The following is an 18,751-nucleotide window of genomic DNA, read 5'->3' as shown; positions in this document are numbered from 1 at the left end:
TAAACCGGTAGTGGTGTTTGCAGTGCGCGAACGCTTAGGGACATTCAGCCAAAAATCATCCCCAAACTTCTACATACCAAAACTAAAAATATAAACTCATTGGTCCTCTGCACAGCTATTCCATTGCATGTTACCTTGGCGTAGTTATACGTAATATATCTCACCGTTACCATCGTTAAAGTTATCAATACACACACTTAAATTACACATGCCTTGAATGTTACAGTCCATAATCTTGTCTAATCCCTTGTTTAAGTAACGATTTGATGCTACTGTTGTCACTGCCTCACCTAATCGGTATCTCCTTAATCCGTCCTTAAAGAATCTACCTCAATGGCTTGTCGTAGTCTCAGAAAGAATACTTACCATTACTACTAATAATTTGGTTGGTTTGTTGTTTATCGCCGCACTCAATGTTTCCAGCTATATGACGGCGGTCTGTAAATAATCGAGTCTGGACCAGACAATCCAGTGATTAGTATCATGAGCATCGATCCGTGCAATTGGGATCGATGACATGCATCAACCAAGTCAGTGAGCCTGACCACCCGATCCCGTTAGTCGTCTCTTACGACAAGCATAGTCGCCTTTCACGGCAAGCATGGGTTGCTGAATACCTATTCCTCCCCGAATCTTCACGGATCTTACCACAAATAAAATCTAGCTAGATCTATCTGATTGCGTCTTGTATCTTGAGCCGTGCGAACATCATGACGTCACGGTACAGTTACGGTGTCTATAGTTGCCGAAAACCAGGTTGTTTTCTGCTAACCTAATATGACATCGTATACGGCAAGTAAAGACACCATAACAAATTTATTACGCCGAAAAGTTTCCGCTATTTGTATAACCGACAGGATCAGTACATGTTTTCGATACAACGTCTTAATGTAAACACAAAAGGGAACAATGGAGTGCAGAGGAGATATTTCCCACCCCGTCACTCGACGAGAGAAACAGGGTATTTCACTGGACACATGAAATATCTTCTATGTGCAATTTGATGCTGTCCTACTGTAGAGTAGATACTGCTCTTTAGCGTTCAAAACACGGTAGGTTTATCTCCATTCTTCCATAACGGCAACAGCGCTATGTAAACGGTGCTCTCTGGTAACGCACTATATGCACAGGGAACAAAGTCCGCCATTTTTTAACATTCCGGAAAGGGCTCACATGTAGATATATACTAGCCACATAAGGAAACTGTGCACGGAGAAAATATAGATGTAAGGGCACACCGTCCACATATGAAATATAGGTTTGAACACAGCAATTATTGGAGACATTCAAACGCTCATGCACGTGCCATACGATATGACGCCATTGATGGGGGCCTATGGACGTGCAATGTGTTACTGCACGTGCATCCTGTGCAGCTGTACACAGCATGTGCAACTCAAAATTCGCTGTCACTTTGGAAAGCATGATCTGTGGCCATTCAAAAATTCAAAACATCTCAGGCGCAGACACAAGCATATCACAAGCAAATCATGCCAAGATTGACAGCTGCACAGCCTCATGAAGCCATTGGAATGATCCGAGCAGGAATGAGGCAACAACAGGTGGCAACACATTTCCAATGCCATCGTAACACGATATCGGCATTGGTGAGGCGTTATCAGAACACAAATGACGTTGCCGACCACCCACGTTCAGGACGTCCCCGAATAACGACGCCAAGACAGGACAGATGGATTCGAGTTACACATCTCCGACACAGGTTGCAAACGGCAGTAACGACGTCCCAGACAATTCCTGGACTGCGCCGTATCCATCCCAACACTGTCAGGAATCGTTTACGTCAATACGGGATTCGACCACGACGCCCTGTCATACGTCCCATCCTGACACACCGTCATCGCGTCAACCGTCTAAGATGGTGTCGAAATCATGTTCACCAACCTCAAATATGGTGAAGAAATGTTGTCTTTACAGATGAATCGAGGTTCAACATTTCCCACAGTGACGGGCGCCAACGTGTCAACAGGCACGTGGGAGAACGTTATGCACGCAACTGTATTGTGGAGAGGAATCGTTTTGGAGGTGGCTCTGTGATGATTTGGGGTGGGATAACAGCACGGCACCGAACCCCTTTGGTGGTTGTTCAGGGCAATCTCACCGGTGTTGGCTACAGAGATCAGATTCTGAGGCCTGTGGTCATTCCTTTCCTGCAACGTCATGGCCCGGGAATGACATTTCAACAGGACAACGCTCGTCCTCACACGGCTAGGGGCGCAATGGATTTCCTTCACCGTAACAATGTCATGTTACTGCCATGGCCTGCAAATCCTCCAGATCTCTCCCCAATAGAGCATGTGTGGGATGAAATGGAGCGCTGTCTGCGTCGTCTTCCACATCCTCCAGATAACGTCCGTGACTTGGCACAGGATTTGAGGAGGATATCGCAGGCCATTCCCCAGGCCTTCCATACCCATTTGGTGGACTCCATGCGTCGCCGATGCACTGCTGTGATTCACGCACAGGGTGTCATACCCGTTATTGACTTTGTGACTTTGTCATTTGACCCCCGACTCCATTTTGATCTTCTGACGTCATCGTAACATATGTTGTTCAGGTCCCGTTGACATTTTCTAATGGTCCGATCATTCAGCTGCTACAGCGTCTGCATCATTTTGTTCTTGCTGTGTTGTATTTCAATCCAGAATATATTTTCTCCGTGCACAGTTTCTTTATGTGGCTAGTATCCATGGAACAAATATTACTTAAGTTCAACATTAAATAACCCATGGTCCTAAGTAGTTCAACATAAGTGTTCAAAACACACAGTTGTTTTTTTTCCAAAAGAAGGTGATAAATAACCCTCCAAACCTAGCTCAATGTCCAATAAACACCGAAAAAATAATCTGTAGCTAATGAACATCTTCGGTCTCCATTGTAGTATACCTGCCCATTGAGCTCGTGCGGGTACTTTCACAGACATCTGCTTCTTGGTTCATTGTCTCGGGGGGATAATACCCGAGAAGATCAGAGTGAGAATTAGTCTTCGACAACCCATACCATTCGAAATAGGCGACTAACGGGACGGATTGTCAGTCTCTCTGGCCTGTTTCATGCATGTCATCATATCCAAATTGCGTTAATCGATGCTCATGATATCAATCACTGGATTGTCTGGTTCAGACTCGATTATTTTCAGACCGCCGTCATATAGCTGGAATATTGCTGAGTGCCGTGTTAAACAAACAGAAAAACTTGAGTAAATTAAAGTTCTGTTCTGCTCTGTATTTTCATACCAGTTGTCACTCCATTATAATAAATAAGTGAGACTTCTAAAATGTGTGAACAAAAAATATTTCATTATGTTACAATCAATGTTTAACATCGACACTTATCACGCTAAAAAAACATAGATACAACGAGGGGCGATGGGGTAGCCTGGTGGTCAAAGCATTTTGCTCGTCACGCCGAAGACCCAGGTTCGATTCCCCACATGGGTACAATGCGTGAAGCCCATTTCAACCAGCTTCTGGGGGTGGCCACCCCCCATCCCGAGTTTTCAACATCTTGTGATATTTGCTATGCGCATTGCCAACAATAACATGTTGATTTGGTTCTTAAGGTAAAATGAAATAATGATTTACAAATAGTGTTTGTGATTTTTTAGGTAGGTCTTTGTTTGGACTCCTCCCAAAAGGAAATACCACTTTATAACGTCACTGTTCATCGTATTTAAAGCAGACACGTTGGTTAAAGTAGACCTCTTCTCCCTATACTCTCGACAGTCACACAGTTCGCTCCGACTTGGCCCGGGCTGTCAAAATCAACTTTAAACAGACAGATGTATCTTCAAATGTGATTACCTCTATAGATTAGTGTTATATCTACATATACACCACTTTATAATGTCACAGATCGCAGTATTTATAGAAAACAAGGGGCTCAAAGTGAAGCCCTTTTCTCTCTACATTCTCAACATAGTCTCTATCAGAAGTGTTTGGCTTGTGTTGGGTCCGACTTGGCCCGGGCGGTCAAAATCAACTTTAAACGCACAGATGTATCTTCAAATGTGATTAAATCTATAGATTAGTGTTATATCTACCTAGACACCACTTTATAATGTCCAGGTGTATCGCATTTAAAGAAATCTGCGCCGTTAAAGTGAAGCATTTTTACTGTATTTTCTTTAAAAAATCCAAGTCAGAAATGTTCGGTCCGACCTGGCCCGGGCTGTTAAAATCAACTTAAACCTCACAGATGTATCTTCAAATGTGATTAAATCTATAGACCAGTGTTATGTCTTATATCTACCTATACACCAATTTATAATGTCACAGATCGCAGTATTTATAGAAAACAAGGGGCTCAAAGTGAAGCCCTTTTCTCTCTACATTCTCAACATAGTCTCTATCAGAAGTGTTTGGCCTGTGTTTGGTCCGACTTGGCCCGGGCGGTCATAATCAACTTTAAACGCACAGATGTATCTTCAAATGCGAATAAATCTATAGATTAGTGTTATATCTACCTATACACCAATTTATAATGTCACAGATCGCAGTATTTATAGAAAACAAGGGGCTCAAAGTGAAGCCCTTTTCTCTCTACATTCTCAACATAGTCTCTATCAGAAGTGTTTGGCCTGTGTTTGGTCCGACTTGGCCCGGGCGGTCATAATCAACTTTAAACGCACAGATGTATCTTCAAATGTGATGAAATCTATAGATTAGTGTTATATCTACCTATACACCAATTTATAATGTCACAGATCGCAGTATTTATAGAAAACAAGGGGCTCAAAGTGAAGCCCTTTTCTCTCTACATTCTCAACATAGTCTCTATCAGAAGTGTTTGGCTTGTGTTGGGTCCGACTTGGCCCGGGCGGTCAAAATCAACTTTAAACACACAGATGTATCTTCAAATGTGCTTAAATCTATAGATTAGTATAATATCTACCTAGACACAACTTTATAATGTCCAGGTGTATCGCATTTAAAGAAATCTGCGCCGTTAAAGTGAAGCATTTTTACTGTATTTTCTTTAAAAAATCCAAGGCAGAAATGTTCGGTCCGACCTGGCCCGGGCTGTTAAAATCAACTTAAACCTCACAAATGTATCTTCAAATGTGATTAAATCTATAGACCAGTGTTATATCTACCTAAACACCAATTTATAATGTCACAGTTCGCAGTATTTATAGAAAACAAGGGGCTCAAAGTGAAGCCCTTTTCCCTCTACATTCTCAACATAGTCTCTATCAGAAGTGTTTGGCTTGTGTTGGGTCCGACTTGGCCCGGGCGGTCAAAATCAACTTTAAACACACAGATGTATCTTCAAATGTGCTTAAATCTATAGATTAGTATAATATCTACCTAGACACCACTTTTTAATGTCCAGGTGTATCGCATTCAAAGAAATCTGGGCCGTTAAAGTGAAGCATTTTTACTGTATTTTCTTTAAAAAATCCAAGTCAGAAATGTTCGGTCCGACCTGGCCCGGGCTGTTAAAATCAACTTAAACCTCACAGATGTATCTTCAAATGTGATTAAATCTATAGACCAGTGTTATGTCTTATATCTACCTATACACCAATTTATAATGTCACAGATCGCAGTATTTATAGAAAACAAGGTGCTCAAAGTGAAGCCCTTTTCCCCTCTACATTCTCAACATAGTCTCTATCAGAAGTGTTTGGCTTGTGTTGGGTCCGACTTGGCACGGGCTGTCAAAGTCAACAGATGTATCAAATGTATTAACATGTATACAAAGTGAAGCATTGTTTCGCCTTAGCCAAAATTCACCATAACCTTATAGATTTAAACGTTGTATATGTCATTTTATCTGTAACCTTTTGACTGAAATCCTATTCTTTTGTAAAGGAAAATAACTTACACGTTTAGAGGCCTCCCAATCGTAAATCCTTGGTAGAAAACGATTGACAAGGTAGACGTTACCCATAAAATTGTGTCTACCTCGTCATCCGTCAACTTCAACAAAGAGAAAACAAATGTTTCAACTGTTAGATGCATGGACGTAACACATCCTTCGATCATTGTAGTGGTCAGTTTACTGACCCGGTGTGTTGACATTTGTCATCAGCAGGTTGTCAGTTACTGACCATACCAAACCACACCACGTGTTTGTGTCTACGTAAACATACCAATTGTGTTTTTTAGATCACAGACCCCTACGTATGAAATGAGTCCTTTATAATTGAAAGAAACGCCGGAAAGGATTATTCCAAATAATTAGATACTGGCAGGCTGCGTAGACGGGGCGTAGTTGTTGGCATCTAATTGTGTCACTATTAGTACGATGCATGTACTACATGCCATTCCACTTCCCGTTATTAGTTATACAATATTTATAATTCCAAAATAAGTGAGTAAATGCTTTTGACTTCCCCATTCTCTAGATTAATCTAAGCTTGTATACCTTGTTTGATCTCATTGTAGTGTAAGTTTTGCAGCTATGTTGCTGAATAAATTGTAACTTAAGCTGTTTATTCAAACAACAGATAACGTGTGTTGAAGTCTTGGCATGTTTATATGGTGTCATAAGCTATGATCTTTAGTCAAACGTGTTTTGAATTTATAAGAAATGTAAAAAAACACTATTTCAAGACTCACACATGTTCCTTTTTTATGCTGATTCAGAAAACGCAACATTCATATTCATATTTATTGTAATGTGAATTTTAAACATGTGTTTTAACTTTCTCAATTATGTTTTGCCATTTTACGCAATATTTGTTCTTACATCAGGTGTAGACACTTACGGTTTCTTTCCCGAACGCAAATTATAATCTCAGACGATAACTAAACTGTAATTAGGAATATACCGATGCGGGTTGAGAATGCATTTACAAAACTGATTCACATGTACTCATAGAACAAACGCATAATATTTCCAATTGAGAATTATTCGTAACGTACTACTGGTTAACACATGTGAACACATCTCAATGTTGAAGATTATCGTGAACTCTTAGTATTTGTGCTTACATCTGAGGTACCACTTAGGGACCAGGTTTTCGTACCTTAACATATGCACATGTACATCTTTTTTTGCAAGAAATACACTTTCTTCACAGAAAAACAGTTCCTGCACCCGAACTTGAGTTGATAACCTTAATGTTTGGTTTCACAGTTCAAGCATCGTCTCACAATACGCTAAATTGATTATTCGGAGAATCGTTTTTGCCTTACTTCAAGTCTTGTGTCTCATCGATCCTTCTCATTGCCTCCGTATATGCACTTTAAGTGTGGAATTAATCCAAATTACACCTTAAGCTTGCTTAATTGCCCCTTGCTTAATTGCAATCAAGTAGGTGTTGCGTAATCAATCAACCATTTGCCCTTAATTAGCTGTCTTGAGCTGTAGTTAAGAACGGCAGAACTAATGGGCATGGCCTCAGCCCTCCATAATCAAGAATCCAAAAACACAAAAAAATCCTAATACTTACCGACTCCTTAAGTGGACTGTAAGCCCTCCAAAACAAAAATACCCAAAACCGACCTAAATTAATAAATCAAATACTTAAAAGCTCCAACGACCTAACTAAGGCAGGCAAACAAATAACCTTCTGGTGGATACCCGCCCACGTAGGAATATACGGTAATGAAAACGCCGAAAAAGCAGCTAAACTATCCCTCAAAATCCCAGAAATAAGCTTAAACTTACACATCTCAAAATCAGAAATTAAAAGTGTAAACAAGCAAAAAATCACAAAAAATGGCATAACCTATATCTTAACTCAAATAGCCAAATCAAAAAAGTGCTCAGCAAACCACTAACCAAACCAAAAATTCTCCATCCATCCAAAAAAATCGACAGAGTAATCACTAAACTCCAAACAGGACACACCAACCTAAATAACCACCTAAAAAATTTAAAAAACACACTACAGGTAACTGCCCACACTGCAAACAACCAGAAACCCCAGAACACGCACTCATCCACTGCACACACTACCTAACACATCGAACCGCATTACAAACCACCCTCAATCTAAACAAGGCTCTAACTCTAGAAGCAATACTAAACCCACAAAATAAACTAGAAAACTTCAAGGCCTTAGGCGTATTCTTAATAAAAACGGAACTAATAAAACGCATCTAAAAACACAATAACCTACCAAATCAAAATCACATAAACAAACAAACATCCACCATACCCAGCTCCCTTAGTTCTCCTCCCCAATCCCATCGGCATCTATTCCAAATCTCAAAATTCCCAAATTCTATATAAGCAACCCCTAAAACCCCCCTCTTGGGTTGCACAGACCACTTTCGCCCCTTTCGGAAACACATTAAATGGCCTGGCCGGGCCCGTGTGCGAAATACGCATCAGTCGGAAAGCGCACGTTAAATCTCCAAAGTAAGTAAGTAAGTAAGTAAGCACTGACATCCTATTCCAAATATCACGATCAGAAATGACTGCAATACTCGTTGGCGACTCTTTGGTCAAATATCTTGGACGGTACACTGAGAGAGAAGACATAGTTACGAGATCTCTGTCAGGAGCCAAGGTGGCTGACGTCCCCGATCTCCTCTGGGACATTGAGAGGTTTAAGGTAGGAGACGTCTTCATATCATATCTTTTAGCACTTAAAGGAAGTAACATTTTGCACATTATGAGGACTGTTCCACGCACGTACTAATGAATAATCAGTCATCATAAACTCACCCCAATGATAATTGAAACCGGTATAGATGTTAATCCATTTGATGATACATCTGTGTGTTCAAAGTTGATTTTGACCGCCCGGGCCAAGTCGGACCGAACACTTCTAACAGGGATTCTCTCAAGAAAATACAGTAAAAGAGCTTGACTTTAACGGCCCAGTTTTCTTTGAATGCGATATACTGTTACATTATAAAGTGGTATATGGGTAGATATAACACTAATCTATAGATGTTAACACATTTGAAGATACATCTGTGTGTTTAAAGTTGATTTTGACCGCCCGGGCCAAGTCGGACCCAACACAGGCCAAACACTTCTGATAGAGACTATGTTGAGAATGTAGAGGGAAAAGGGCTTCACTTTGAGCCCTTTGTTTTCTATACATACTGCGATCTGTGACATTATAAATTGGTGTATAGGTAGATATAACACTAATCTATAGATTTAATCACATTTGAAGATACATCTGTGCGTTTAAAGTTGATTTTGACCGCCCGGGCCAAGTCGGACCCAACACAAGCCAAACACTTCTGATAGAGACTATGTTGAGAATGTAGAGGGAAAAGGGCTTCACTTTGAGCCCCTCGTTTTCTATAAATACTGCGATCTGTGACATTATTAATTGGTGTATAGGTAGATATAACACTAGTCTATAGATTTAATCACATTTGAAGATACATTTGTGAGGTTTAAGTTGATTTTAACAGCCCGGACCAGGTCGGACCGAACATTTCTGACTTGGATTTTTTTAAGAAGATACAGTAAAAATGCTTCACTTTAACGGCGCAGATTTCTTTAAATGCGATACACCTGGACATTATAAATTGGTGTATACGTAGATATAACACTAATCTATAGATGTTAACACATTTGAAGATACATCTGTGTGTTTAAAGTTGATTTTGACCGCCCGGGCCAAGTCGGACCCAACACAAGCCAAACACTTCTGATAGAGACTATGTTGAGAATGTAGAGAGAAAAGGGCTTCACTTTGAGCCCCTTGTTTTCTATAAATACTGCGATCTGTGACATTATAAATTGGTGTATAGGTAGATATAACACTAGTCTATAGATTTAATCACATTTGAAGATACATCTGTGAGGTTTAAGTTGATTTTAACAGCCCGGGCCAGGTCGGACCGAACATTTCTGACTTGGATGTTTTTAAGAAAATACAGTAAAAATGCTTCACTTTAACGGCGCAGATTTCTTTAAATGCGATATACCTGGACATTATAAATTGGTGTATAGGTAGATATAACACTAATCTATAGATTTAATCACATTTGAAGATACATCTGTGCGTTTAAAGTTGATTATGACCGCCCGGGCCAAATCGGACCCAACACAAGCGAAACACTTCTGATAGAGACTATGTTGAGAATGTAGAGTGAAAAAGGCTTCACTCTGAGCTCTGTGTTTTCTTTAACTACTGAAATATGAGACAATAAAGTGGTATATAATTAGATATTATACTAGTCTTTAGATATAAATAATGTTAGGAACTTTAGAAGTGCTTGGACAGTTATTAACACGTGTCGTGTCAGTCTTTCGACATTCGCGAATATCCACTTCCAGAAAACATCCTGTGTTGGTTTAACACGAATTAGTAAAGGTTAATTACCTTAACATGTTAATTAAGGAAAGAAGAGTAGTCAAAACACTGTCGTTTCCTGCCCAGGACATCACACCCCTACACGCTAGGGTCGGTGAGAAGCATTCTAATCAAGGAATACACACAGTCAAGACGCTGACTTTTCTACGAGACTCACGGTATGTAGTCATAATCATCAGTTAATTACATTGTTGAAGGTGCATTTTTATTCAAACTCAATTAAATGAGCAAAACTATACGTTTGTGGACATTTGAGATCTGCCTAGATATGCGCGTTTCGTTTTATTATTCTGCAATCCATTTTTAGTATTACCCGCTGGCCCGGCCCGGCCCGACTTTTCTTGGCCCGACTTTTAGGCAATCCCGTATCGCGCAATGACAGCCAAGACAGCGATGCGTTCGTTAGACATCAACAGCTTTGCGGAAGATAGTGTCACGTGCATACACAAGCCACGCCCACTCATGACTATTGTAGACTTAAGACCATTGTAGGTTTAAGGGCACAACATACGTCTTTGGTCAAATAGTCTTGACAAGTCTATCATTCGGTACTATCTCCTGGAGTACTGCCAGGCCCTTTCTACAAAACGAAAAGTCTTCACTTTGAAATGGCAGTGTTTGATGTCAGGATCGAGAACTTGGAGACTTTTGTGAAAATTAAACGAGTCATGTGGAATGTAGTCACACATACCTCAATCAGTCTCCGATGATCGCCAAAAATCAGCATTAGGCCAGCTGACCCCCTCCTCAGGACCTTAATTATCACTCGCTGTTACGTCAGAAAATTCGTAACTCCGTTGCAACGTTCAGGTTCATTATATGGTCTCTGGTTGAACTCATAAATGACAGTGCAAGGAGCCTACAGTAGTAGTTTTCTTTTTAATCTTCTCGTACTTTCCAACTTTCAGATTCCTTTGCGAAGCAGTTAGTTCCCTTCTCGATTTGTTTTTCGAATAATTTTACTTTTAGATCACTATCAATTAATTAAAAAAACATATCAACTAGTTACCAATGACTCACCTGGCAAACTGGCCATTACTGCAGCATTGGGATAAAGACAAACTCGAGTATTGTCTACCACTAAACTTACATTGGATCAAATGGTCGTTCCCTAGTGTTGTATATAAATAAAAATGAAATGTCCACGAGTATAGTGTTGCCGAAATTGTTTGCTACAAGCGGTATATCTTATATGTGTTGGTATACTCTTCCATGTTATGAACTGCAGTTTTTTCAATGCTGGATTTTGTATAGGCAGTCATAAATATTTTGGAAATGATAATTGAAGGTCATTTTAGGGAAAATTGTTCTGGAAGGTAGATTCTTTTCTTTTCTTTTGATTATACTCTACCCATTCATGAAAGGGACTGATTTATTTAATTACCCGTTCACTACTGACTAACAAGTACACAACTGGCTAACTCGTTCACAAACTAGTTAACCGTCCATAACGATAATTAAGTACATGTATTCATTTGTGGAACCCACAAGCTACAGTTACCAATTGGCTTTCCCGATCGTTCGTGTACACCCGTGAAGATTCAGGTTAGAATAGGTCTTCAGCCACCCATGCTTGTCGTAAAAGGCGACTATATAACGCTCGCTGAATTGGTTGATGCATGTCATCGTATCCTAACAACGTGGCTCAATGATCATGATGTAAATCACTGGGATATCTGGTCGCCATATAGCTGGAATATTGCAGAGTGCGGCGTTTAACAACCAATAAACAAACAATGTCCGTATATCTTGGGAACGTCTGAAACCTATGATCGTTGGTTCCATCAGATTGTGTTGGTTGGGCGCCGCCATTTTGTTTGAAGCAAATGCAACTTGAGAGGTGGAATTTGACTGGTCAATAAGAGGGACATAGAAGGGACATAACTTTACTTTTATATTCCCATAGTTTACTCCCTTCAGTTTCAGTACCTTTTTTATTGTTGGTAGTCAAGAACTTCTGTAATTCAAGTACCAGTATAATCTGGAAGTCAAGAATTTCCTTTTTAGTCCAGGAGACTAATACTAGTACGTATGTATGTAATATGTAGCTGGTATATGATTGCATAGTTAATGAGCTTGGTTATTTCTACTTTGTTTTTGTATCAGTGAACTTTGCCTGTGACGATTGGGGGTCCAGTCACTTTAGACTGTCTCTCGTTAATTATATCTACCTGATAATAATAAAACTGTGAACTTTTACAACGTTGTCTATCATTTATTTATTTACATTTATTAACACCCTAGTTTCAGGAGCTCATCTCTGTGCAAGCATCTGATGGACAGCTGGGAATATACCATCTTCCTGAGCCAAGGGCGTCAACTGACTGTAAAAGTCCTGTTTCTACCCTTGTTGAACTAGGCTGGGATTCCGGAGTTACATTTTGACTTGACTTAACAAGTCTACGCATAGTCCAATCAAAATCGCGTAACGAATGACATGGATTTCAACCTGCAGATTTCGGTCGACAGCAGGATTTGCAAAGCATGTGTACCGCCAACTGGGCGTCGACAAATATTTTGCAATGTGTTTCATGTTGTTAATTAAGGTGCTCAAGTGATTTGATTCACTTCGCGGGGTAAGACCCGTTTAAATACAACATAGATCTTGATTATCGGTCAGATCGACTGGACTGGGCGCCGCCATTTTGTTTGAAGCAAATGCAAGTGACATAAGAAATGAAATCTGATTGGTCAATAGGAGGGACATTGAAGGTACATAACTCATAATTGCCGCTTGTGGCGCTACGATCGAGCCTGAAAATTCCAGCCTAGTTCGGCAAGGGTGGACACTGGACTTTTAGAGTCAGTTAATGCCCTTGCCTCGGGAAGATGGGCATATACATGACCAGAATTTAATTGAAGTGTTTCTAACATGATGCTATTCACATTCAAGGTGGTAAAATGTTCTGAGGTTACCTGCAGCTAGTGCAGGTGACGGACTGGTGTTGGAGGCAGTGTTTCATCAGAGTTCGTCAATTAGGAACGCTAAAATTCAAGGCTTTCAGCTGTTCATTTCAAGGCTTTTTAGTTGGGTTATTAGCCTTAGTCTGTCATTTATTAAAATACAACATAGTATATACTAGTCATGACCTAAAAATCATCCTGAACGTCACAAATTTTCCAACAAGATTTATTTTCACAACCAAAAACTACATTATCAGTCATCAGAAGACGACAAATCCCCCGGCCCCAACATATTCGAAAGTAAGTCCAACTTGATGAGAGAATTTCTATCTAATCTATCTGTCCGTATATAAGAGTAGTTGTTGAGCTATCAAAACAATATCATGAAATTGGGATTTGGAACTTTGTATTTCTATGTCAGGAAAACACCAATATGAACAGAGTCAACCTTAACAGCAAAGGCACCAGTTGACAACCTGGTCTTTTTGTGTGCCAAGTTTCATGAAAGAAAACCTATCTGTTTCAATAATATGGTCTGGACAAATGCACCACTAATGAAGGGAGTCAAACTTGTTGCCATGGAAATGGTAAAAAAATCTACAAACAGCAAAAGGCACTATAATATGCCGGGGGATAAAAAATAATAAGTCTGTCATGATTTTTAGTACTTTTATTAACAAGTATATGGTATTTTGTACAAATTTAATGCTTTTCAAGCTCCCACTCCAGCTTGATAACAGTGTAAGAATGTACACTGAAACGTGGCTATATGCAATAAACCATAAGTTGTTAACCATTAAGTTGTATGTTTTCTTGCTTTTGAAGCTTTTTGGGCGATTTTCAAGGTTGACAATAACAAACAAGGCTTTCAAAGAGGGACCTTAAAATTCAAGGCCTTTTCAAGAGATCAACAGGGATGCACCCTTGAGCTGGTTCCAGGGCAATACTCAACAATGCAATCATCGAACATCGCCCACTAACCACCCATAACAAATAAAAACATACAGAAGCAGTAAAGGTTGCAACTGTATATTCTCTTTTAGTAATGCTGATAAACAAACAAACAAACAAATACAGTTCAAATTGAATTACTTCATTAAGTCTCTAATGCCTTAGTGTTTTTGATTATACAGTTTATTCAAACTCTGCAAATATAATAAAAGTAAAAGGTGATCTTCTTTTCATATTTTACCTCAGTTCAATCCAATATGTGGAAATACAAATTCACAATGAGATGGTGAAAACCATTCTGTGGGAAAATTTAGCCCCTACTCAAAAAGACATTGCTATTAAACTATCCACAAATTGTCTCTATATATGAACCAAAAATGTTGCAGTGCAAGGAGAGACAGAAACCAGTCTCTCTATTAATGGCTGTATTGCAGTTTGAACTCTTAAGAGGTGTCAGACAAGTGATGACAGTGGCTATCAATGTCTTTTGTAATCTAATAGGGAACAGGACTAATTGAAATATAATTTTGATTATTTCTTTTGATTTCATATTAATAATTTAACAACTATGTGTAGCAACAACAAAAACACACTATGAAAGAATACTGTACAGTTGCCTTGTAAAGTTTGGTAATACAGCTGAGTCTTATAAGGTCATCACTGTTATGTGCGTCTCCACTATCGCAAAGCCATCATCATGTGTGATGATAATCCTTTTATTAACAGGAAAAACAACTGAATTTTCTGATCAAATAATCAACATTTCTTTTGAAGCAAGGATAAAACATGCTAAGACTTAAAAAAATAAAAGAATTGGTTCTCAGGCAATGGCCTTTGAAAATATAGTGTGAGCAGGTGGTGTTTTTTTATTGAGGGTGTGTGTGTGTGTGTTCAAACTAGTATGGAACCAAATGAACAGTTGTGAAACCAAATAAACAGTTGTCTACAATCAACCCGGGAATGGGCCTCCCTATATAAATGTATTCCTTGATGTGTAAAATACTGGAATTCAGTATATGTCTACTGTTAGACTTGGAATATTTAAGTATTTTTAAAAAAAAATTAAATGGAAATAAAAATGAAACATGCAGCAAACTTTATGATCATGCGGGCGGTGCCTGAGAACCAAGACTATTATTTTTTTTAGCTTCATGAGTAAGATTTAATTAAAATACAGAAAGTAAAACAAGTTATTTATGGTTCATCCTCAATGTTTACCACTACAATTGTGTCACAAAATGGATGACAGGTTATATCTTGTAAACATGATAAAAATATCTTTGCATTATGCCATCCCTAATTTCATTCTACAGTTCATCAATTCACAATAAGTTGAACATATGAGAAGAATTGTAATATTGGCACATAAACTGGTGGTTTAGCATTGTCTAATGTGGCTTGACAAAGACAATTAAGGTTACAATTAAGATATCTTTGAACTTGAAAACTAGTAAAAGTATTACATATATTAATCGTATAACACTCTCTCACTATATAAATACATATATTTATCTACCAGACTTATAATGCAAGGTGGGTTCAATGTCAATCTGTATATTACTTCAGTTGTATCACAGTGTGGTAGTCACATCAGTGTTATCACGGTGTGGTAGTCATGTCAGTGTTATCACAGTGTGGTAGTCACATCAGTGTTATCACAGTGTGATAGTCACGTCAGTGTTATCACGGTGTGGTAGTCACATCAGTGTTATCACGGTGTGGTAGTCATGTCAGTGTTATCACAGTGTGGTAGTCACATCAGTGTTATCACAGTGTGATAGTCACGTCAGTGTTATCACGGTGTGGTAGTCACATCAGTGTTATCACGGTGTGGTAGTCACGTCAGTGTTATCACAGTGTGGTAATCACATCAGTGTTATCACGGTGTGGTAGTCATGTCAGTGTTATCACAGTGTGGTAGTCACATCAGTGTTATCACGGTGTGGTAGTCACATCAGTGTTATCACAGTGTGGTAGCCACATCAGTGTTATCACAGTGTGGTTGTCACATCAGTGTTATCACAGTGTGGTAGTCACATCCGTGTTTTCACAGTGTGGTAGTCACGTCAGTGTTATCACAGTGTGGTAGTCACGTCAGTGTTATCACAGTGTGGTAGTCACATCAGTGTTATCACAGTGTGGTAGTCACATCCGTGTTTTCACAGTGTGGTAGTCACGTCAGTGTTATCACAGTGTGGTAGTCACATCAGTGTTATCACAGCGTGGTAGTCACGTCAGTGTTATCACGGTGTGGTAGTCACATCAGTGTTATCACGGTGTGGTAGTCATGTCAGTGTTATCACAGTGTGGTAGTCACATCAGTGTTATCACAGTGTGATAGTCACGTCAGTGTTATCACGGTGTGGTAGTCACATCAGTGTTATCACGGTGTGGTAGTCACGTCAGTGTTATCACAGTGTGGTAATCACATCAGTGTTATCACGGTGTGGTAGTCATGTCAGTGTTATCACAGTGTGGTAGTCACATCAGTGTTATCACAGTGTGGTAGCCACATCAGTGTTATCACAGTGTGGTTGTCACATCAGTGTTATCACAGTGTGGTAGTCACATCCGTGTTTTCACAGTGTGGTAGTCACGTCAGTGTTATCACAGTGTGGTAGTCACGTCAGTGTTATCACAGTGTGGTAGTCACATCCGTGTTATCACAGTGTGGTAGTCACATCCGTGTTTTCACAGTGTGGTAGTCACGTCAGTGTTATCACAGTGTGGTAGTCACGTCAGTGTTATCACAGTGTGGTAGTCACGTCGGTGTTATCACAGTGTGGTAGTCACATCAGTGTTATCACAGTGTGGTAGTCACATCCGTGTTTTCAGTGTGATAGTCACGTCAGTGTTATCACAGTGTGGTAGTCACGTCAGTGTTATCACAGTGTGGTAGTCACGTCAGTGTTATCACAGTGTGGTAGTCACATCAGTGTTATCACAGTGTGGTAGTCACGTCAGTGTTACCACAGTGTGGTAGTCACATCAGTGTTATCACAGTGTGGTAGTCACATCGGTGTTATTACAGTGTGGTAGTCACATCGGTGTTATCACAGTGTGGTAGTCACATCGGTGTTATCACAGTGTGGTAGTCACATCGGTGTTATCATAGTGTGGTAGTCACATCGGTGTTATCACAGTGTGGTAGTCACATCGGTGTTATCACAGTGTGGTAGTCACATCAGTGTTATCACAGTGTGGTAGTCACGTCCGTGTTTTCAGTGTGGTAGTCACGTCAGTGTTATCACAGTGTGGTAGTCACATCAGTGTTTTCACAGTGTGGTAGTCACATCAGTGTTATCACAGTGTGGTAGTCACATCGGTGTTATCACAGTGTGGTAGTCACATCGGTGTTATCACAGTGTGGTAGTCACATCGGTGTTATCACAGTGTGGTAGTCACATCGGTGTTATCACAGTGTGGTAGTCACATCGGTGTTATCACAGTGTGGTAGTCACATCGGTGTTATCACAGGGTGGTAGTCACATCAGTGTTATCACAGTGTGGTAGTCACGTCAGTGTTATCACAGTGTGGTAGTCACATCGGTGTTATCACAGTGTGGTAGTCACATCGGTGTTATCACAGTGTGGTAGTCACGTCAGTGTTATCACAGTGTGGTAGTCATGTCAGTGTTATCACAGTGTGGTAGTCACATCGTTGTTATCACGGTGTGGTAGTCACATCAGTGTTATCACAGTGTGGTAGTCATGTCAGTGTTATCACAGTGTGGTAGTCACATCGGTGTTATCACAGTGTGGCAGTCACATCAGGGTTATCACAGTGTGGTAGTCACATCGGTGTTATCACAGTGTGGTAGTCACATCGGTGTTATCACAGTGTGGCAGTCACATCAGTGTTATCACAGTGTGGTAGTCACGTCAGTGTTATCACAGTGTGGTAGTCACATCGGTGTTATCACGGTGTGGCAGTCACATCAGTGTTATCACAGTGTGGTAGTCCCGTCAGTGTTATCACAGTGTGGTAGTCACATCCGTGTTTTCACAGTGTGGTAGTCACATCAGTGTTATCACAGTGTGGTAGTCACATCAGTGTTTTCACAGTTTTATGTAGAAAGCCAAAATCGATTCAAATTAAGTAGTCATACTCAAGAGACCTAGGACTCTGGCAGATTGGCAGTTCCCACAAGTTTGATCCAAGGCCTTCAAACAACCATTGTTTGTGTGCTTCTACGATGTTGTATTATGAACGTCAATCTAGTAGTGAATGATTCTCCAAGTTACACCTATTTACACCTACATTTCACATGTGCACTAACTACAAAGTGTTGCCTTGAGCTAGACGTGAGGCCCTGGAGCATAGCCCACATTAAATGCAGCCAATCATTATACAATCTCATTAAAATCATATCTATGTTCTCGCTGCCGCTAAACAAAGATCTGAGGACATCCCATTACAGGTCACGTCAGGACGACCTTTCGAGAACTTTGACCGATGACTGAAATGACATCAGCCAAGTTGACATCAGCCAATTAGAAAGCAGCTTTCTCAAGCTTTACGGCACTTGTTTTAACCTTGCGAATTCCATTTCTGTCTACGCTTGAAAATATTTTGACACAGTTCTCGATTAATATTTTGAAACAAACAAAATATGAACAAACATTCCTGAATGTCTA

Source organism: Haliotis rufescens, unplaced genomic scaffold (assembly GCF_023055435.1).
Source record: "Haliotis rufescens isolate VD_foot unplaced genomic scaffold, xgHalRufe1.0.p SCAF_7, whole genome shotgun sequence".
Classification (NCBI taxonomy): Eukaryota; Metazoa; Mollusca; class Gastropoda; order Lepetellida; family Haliotidae; genus Haliotis; species Haliotis rufescens.
The sequence above is the reverse complement of the archived record's forward strand: the minus strand, read 5'-3'. Positions refer to the sequence as shown.